The sequence below is a fragment of the Odocoileus virginianus genome, chromosome 3 (genome assembly GCF_023699985.2).
Source record: "Odocoileus virginianus isolate 20LAN1187 ecotype Illinois chromosome 3, Ovbor_1.2, whole genome shotgun sequence".
Lineage (NCBI taxonomy): Eukaryota > Metazoa > Chordata > Mammalia > Artiodactyla > Cervidae > Odocoileus > Odocoileus virginianus.
The window spans coordinates 14,639,244-14,646,120 of NC_069676.1; positions in this window are offsets into that span (position 1 = coordinate 14,639,244).

The window sequence follows — 6,877 nt, forward strand, 5'->3', positions numbered from 1 at the left end:
TTACCGAGGGCGGGAGAATCCTAGAGAGCTAGGTCTCTGATAGGGCAGAGTTTCGGAAGAGCGGGGCCTGTGACTGGATGTGACCTGGGGGGCGTGTTCTCCTGTGTGGCAGAGACCTGTGGTTGGATAAGAAAGCGAAGAGGCGGAGCCTGAAGATGTGGATTCTGTCGCGAGTGGAGATTTTCCTACAGACAACCTAGGGTTCGCGTGGCCGGAAAAACCGGAACAGAACGACCCACCATAAGAACCGATTCAATTGGGTTCTGACTGATTGACCGATGGGCCCGCCCTTTGCTACTGACTGACTCAGTGACTGACATTGACTAACAGACTAGCAAGTGAGTTGCTTCACGAGCAAGAGAGAATGAACCCACGTTTGTACGGCACTTTCGGAAGGCACCTGTTGCTTTTGGTCCAGAAAAGGAACGAGAAGCTGAGACCTGGCTGGGTGTGAGCCACTCTTCCCTCCATCCATTTAGTGTGAATTGATACACCTGGCCCGGAAGAAGGTCATGCCTCTGTCACGTCAGCGCCCAGATGCTATTTACCATTTCGAGAATCCACCACCAAGTGGCGGTACCTGGACATGGTCATGCATCTAGGAAGAGGTGGTGTGTTGGTAGCGTTGTTGTTCAGTATCTCAGTAGTGTCCGTCCGACTCTTCCTGACCCCATGAACTGCAGCATGCCAGGCTTCCCTGTCCTTCACTATCTCCCAGAGTTAGCTCCAACTCCTGTCCATTGTGTTGATGATGCCATCCAACCATCTCATCCTCTGTCGGCCCCCTTCTCCTCTTGCACTCAATCTTTCCCACCATGAGGGTCTTTTCCAGTGAGTCAGATCTTAGCGTCAAGTGGTCAAAATATTGGAGCTTTAGCTTCAGCATCAGTCCTTCCAATGAATATTCAGGGTTGATTTCCTTTAGGACTGACTGATTTGATTTCCATGCTATCCAAGGGACTCTCAAGAGTTCTCCAGCAACGCAATTCAAAAGCATCAATTCTTTGGCGCACAACCTTCTTTATGGTCTAACTCTCACATCTGTACATGACTATTGGAAAAACCACAATTTTGACTATACGGTCCTTTGTGGGGGAAATGTCTGCTTTTTAAGATGCTGTCTAGGCTTCCCTGGTAGCTCAGTTGGTAAAGAATCCACCTGCAATGCAGGAGACCTTGGTTCGATCCCTGGCTTGGGAAGATCCCCTGGAAGAGGGCATGGCAACCCAATCCAGTACTGTTGCCTGGAGAATCCCCATGGACAGAGGAGCCTGGCGGGCTACAGTGCATGGGGTCTCAAATAGTTGGACACAACTGAGTGACTAGGCACAGCACAGATCTGTCATAGCTTTTTTCCCAAGGAGCAATCATCTTTTAATTTCATGGCTGCAGTCACCATCCACAGTGATTTTGGAGACCTAGAAAAGATCTGTCACTGTTTCTACTTTTTCCCCATCTATTTGCCTTGAATTGATGGGACTGGATGCCATGATCTTAGTTTTTTGAATGTTGAATTTTAAACCAGGTTTTTCACTCTCTTCCTTCACCTTCATCAAGAGGCTGTTAGTTCCTCTTTGCTTTCTGCCATTAGATATCATCTAGATATCTAAGGTTGTTGATATTTCTCCTGGCAGTCTTGATTCCAGTTTGTGTTTCATTCAGCCCAGCCTTTCAGATGGTGTACTCGCTGGTACCATGGGGAGAGTTAATGTACGTTGCCTTTGCCCTATTGAAACCTTTGCCATTACTAAAACTGTGATGAGGTCTATGGAACTTGGAAGGGAGGCAGCATACGCTCCCTGGCTTCAGGGTTGGACAGATCTGCGTTCTCTGTCCCTCAGGAGCGCCACCTAGAGGTGGGAAGAAGTTTTGAGGGCTTCCACTCCGGCTTTGTTGGAAATGCCTTTATTTGAAGAGGAGCAAACTAGTTAAGAGGTCGGGATATACAGGTTTGCTGCTGAGAAGAAGGTCTAAGTGTTTCTTAGTTGTAGTTGAAATCATGGAGTTAGACAAGGGCACCCAGAGAGAATATGTCAGGTGGGATATCAAAACCCCATAGTCAGATGGGGGAAGAAGAGCCCTTAAAAGATGCTGGGCAGGACTGGTGAACAGGTCAGAAGAGGACCTGGAGGGGCTTGGAAAAGACAAGTGGAGTAAGTGGTGCTGAAGACAGTAGAGAACTCAGGCCAAGCAGACCAGGCCAGAATGGTATCCATCGGCCCTTGCACTTTGTAACATGGAGGTTCCTGAGGAGAGAAGCTAGAAGGTTTTGGTTGAATGGTGTCTGTGGAAGCCAGATTTCAATTGGCTGAGTCTTTCGTTTTTTTCAGAGGTATGCTGGAACCAGCTTGGACTGCCTGGCAAGAGCCAGTTGTCAAATTTTCAGGAATTTTGGAGCTAGTTGTTAAACACGGTCATTATTTTAAAATTGATTGTATAAGCTTACAATCAATTGGATTATATTAAAACAATGGTAATAAATTCTCAAAACTCAACACTTCTTATTATGTCCCTGTCTATGCTACTGAAGTTATTTGCATATGTCTCTTCCGTAGGCTGGAAATACCATATTAGATGTGCTATACCTCTTAACTAGTTCTGTCTTTTTTTTTTTTTTTCCCCTAAAGTAATGGTTTATTTGCAGGGTGCCACACAGGGAAATAGGAGACAAGTCCCAAGTTCACTTCATCTTGGTCACTGAGCTAGGGATTCGTTTTCGTATTTATTTTTATTTATTTAATTTGGCTGAGCCAGGTCTTCATTGCAACATGTGGGATCTAGTTCCCTGACCAGGGGTCGAACCTGGGCTTCCAGCATTGGGAGCACCAAGTCTTTGCCACTGGACCACCAGGGAAGTCCCCACCAATTCTGTCTCTAATGCACCACATTAATAGCCTGAAATTGGCCATGGTGGGAGTATTTGCGCCATAGGAATTGACAAATGCTACAGATCAAGAACTTTCTGGTATGTTTGGAGAGTCAGTTATTAAATGTTTAACAAGCACATAGAGAGGGAGAACAGAGATGCCTCTGAGGAATCTTTGCAGTGCTTAGAAAGTGAAATTATGACAGCTGGAGGTACATATGGGGTATAGTAAGGGTGGTTTATGTTTTCCCTACCTTTTCATTTTGAAAATGTTCAAAGCTACAAAAAAGTTGCAAGAATAGTATAGTGAACACTCATACACCATTTACCTACATTTGTTTTGCCACATGTGCTTTAGCATTTGCTATGTACATGTGAGGGTTTCCCAGGTGGTGCTAGTGGTAAAGAACCTGCCTGACAATGCAGGAGACATAAAAGATCCTGGTTCAATCCCTGAGTCGGGAAGATCCCCTGGAGGAGGGCATGGCAACCCACTCCAGTATTCTTGCCTAGAAAATTCCATGAACAGAGGAGCCTGGTGGGCTACAATGCATGGGGTCACAGACTTGGACATGACTGAGTGTCTGAGAACTGAGGTTGATTTACAATTTTGTGTTGGCCTCAGGTGCGCAGCTAGTGATTTGTGATATATATATATATATATATAATTAATTTTTAACAGTTCTTTTCAATTATAGTTTGGTATAAGACATTGAATATAGTTCCCTGTGCTATACAGTAGGTCCTTGCTGTTTGCTTATTTTATATATGTACTCAAATGCTCAATCATGTCTGACTCTTTGTGACCCCATGGACTATAGCCCACTAGGCTCCTCTGTCCATGGAATTTTCCAGGCAAGAATACTGGAGTAGCATTATGTGTATGGGGAAAAAAAAGGAATACTGGAGTAGGGTGCCATTTCCTCCTCCAGGAGATCTTCCCAACCCAGGGATGGAACCCACAGCTCTTACAACTCTTGCATTGGCAGGTAGATTCTTTACCTCTAGCTCCACCTGGGAAGCCGTGTTATATACAGTGGTGTGAATCTGTTAAGTCAATAGTCCCAGTTTATCCCCCCATCCATCACCTTTGGTAAGTGAAGTTTGTTTTCTGTATCTATGAGTCTGTTTCAGTTTTGTAAATAAGTTCATTTGTACTGCTTTTTGGACCCCACATATGTAATATCATACGATATCTGTCTCTTTCTGACTTACTTCACTTAGTAAGCTATTCTCCAGGTCCATTCATGTTGCTGCAAATGGTATTATCCCACTCTTTTTATGACTGAGTAATAGTCCATTACTTATTACACATAGAATATCTTCTTTGTCCATTCACCTGTCGATGGGCACTTAGCTTGCTTCCATGTCTTGGTTATTGTAAATAGTACTGCTCTGAACATTGAGATGCATGTGTCTTTTCAAATTAGAGCTTTTGTCTTTTCTGGATAACTGCCCAGGAGGGGGATTGCTGGATATATGGCAACTCTAGTTTTAGTTTTCTTAAGGAATCTCTATAGTTTTCCATAGTAACTCTGCCGATTTACAATCCTACTAACGTGTAGGTTTGTACCTACCTTTTTTCCGTGTCTTCTCCAGCATTTATTATTTGTAGACTTTCTAATGATGGCCATTCTGACCAGTATGAGGTGGTACCTCATTGTGGTTTTGTTTTGCATTTCTCTAATAGCAATACTGAGCATCTTTTCATGTGCCTATTGGCCATCTGTTTGTCTTCTTTGGAGAAAAGTCTGTTTAGGTCTTCTGTAGCCTGGGCACAAGGTTAACAAAGGCAGAAAAGGTAAAAGGGAAGGGATTTTTGTGATTTCAGCTCCCTGAGTAGACCTCGGTTACAGGGTTGCCAGCCTTGTCTTGTAACTTGGTGGGTCATTGGTGATTGCGCCTGATCTACGTGTTCCTACAAAGCAAAGCAGCAAATCGTGGTCTGTTGTCCAAGCCAACTAGTGGGTGGTATTGTATTATAGCTGCCCCAGCTGACTAAGACAGTCAGTTCTCCCAGATGGTAGACTAACCCCAGGCTGTCTGGAAACCTTCCCAGTGCTATCAGGTGAGTCTGTGTTACAGTCGACCGGGCATGGTCCACAATGAAGCCAGGAGTGGAACAGGGACCAAGACACCAGGGAGTCACCCTTTAGGGGGAGCATCCAGAAAACCCATGCTGGGTAGTGTGTGCACTGAGACCCCAGGAAGGACGAGGTTTGGAGCTAAGATGATCACAGAAAGACTCTGTGTATTATTCATCTACTGCTCTGTAACAAATTACCCAAAATGTTACAGCTTGACAAAGAGAAGAAGGGTGGTTGCCAGGGGCTGGGTGTAGATAAGCAAGATGCATGAATTCTAGAACTCTGGTATACAGCCAGCTCAATGCCTACAGTTAATCGTCTCGTACTGTGCACTTACACATTTCTTAACGTTGGTCCCAGCTGGTCCAGTTTTTAAGAAGCCACTTTGCAATGCAGGGGCCACAGGTTCCATCCCTGGCCTGGGATCTAAGATTCCACGCCCAGTTTCTGCTGCCCACGGACCTCCGCCATCTGTCTGCCTTCTGTCTGGCCTTCTTCCCACTTCTGCTCCCTCCTCTACCCAGCTGACTCTCTTTTCCATCTCCTGTTCTCCTTCCCCAGGAATAATAATAGCTGCTGGCACTGGCGGCACGCCTCCCCTGTTCCAGACAGTGCGCTAGGCTCCAGGAAGCAGCTTCTTATTTAGCGTCAGCCCACAAGCCCCCAAGGCGGATGCTATCATTAGTCTTCTTCTATAGTCAGGCACCCACAGCTCACAGGCAGGGAGGAAGCGGCCCATATCAACCACGTCAACAAAGAGAATCTAGCTGGAGAGTTAGGGCCAAGCCTCTGGCCCAGGTCACAGTATAGACCCCCCACCCAACAGCCATGGCCAGGCTGGGTGATGTGAAAAGCAGGGGCTGTTGGTAAGGTAGGATTTGAATCCTTAAAATCTGTGAAGCTGGCACTATCATTCTCTTTCTATCAAGTAAGCAAAACCTCCAGAAGTTGATCCACTCGAGGGCCAGGATGCGGAAGTCAAAGGCATTTAAAAGAAGCCATAAAGGGCAGTTAGAGACTTCCCTGGGGGTCCAGCTGCTAAGACTCCATACTCCCAATGCAGGGGGTCCTGGTTTGATCCCTGGTCAGGGAAATAGATGCCACATGCCACAACTAAGAGTTCAGATGCTGCAACTAGTGATCCTGAGTGCCACAACAAGGACCGGGCACAACCAAAAAAAGATAAATAAATAAAGGAGCAACTAGACGGGAAAGCTTGCTGTGGGGACAGTGCCAGCAGGGGTTGGAGACAGATCATGGAAATGTCAGGGGAAGCAGGAGAGCCTGGCTGGAGAGGATAGGTGGGGACCAGCTCACGACGGTTGCCTAAGTAGGAGCACTGGGGAGTTTTAAAGAGGGCATGGCGGGGTGCCGTGTGAGCCATCTGATCAGCTCTGTTTTGTGGAAGGATCCCGAGGCCACTGTGGTTGCTAGAAGACCACAGCATCCCGAATGAGGGGACTGGCAGATGGACCTGTGGAAAAGCCAGGGGTCAGGGTGCTCAGGACTCCGGGTCACGGAAAACTGTCTTTTATGGTGCAGGTTGGGGGGGCGGGGCACACCTGGCTGTCAGCTTCCAGACACGATGCAGGGCGGTGCCTTTGGCTGTGCTGGGCAGGACCCTCAGCAGGTATTTGATCCGGAGGGGCTTCTAGCATCTCCAGTGGTCCTGAGGGTCCTTTATCCTCTCTCTTTGGAACCTTATCTCTCTTCTCATGATTATTTGCGCCAATCAGATTCCATGTAGACTGTGGGTGGAACAGTCAGGTAGCAGATGCAGAGCTTAAAGGCAATCAGACCTTTCAAAGAACGAGAACTGGGACTGCTCAAATGGTCCCTGGGACTTCCCTGGGACTTCCAAGATGGTCCAGCAGTTAAGACTCCATGCTCCCACTGCAGGGGGCATGGGTTCCATCCCTGGTCA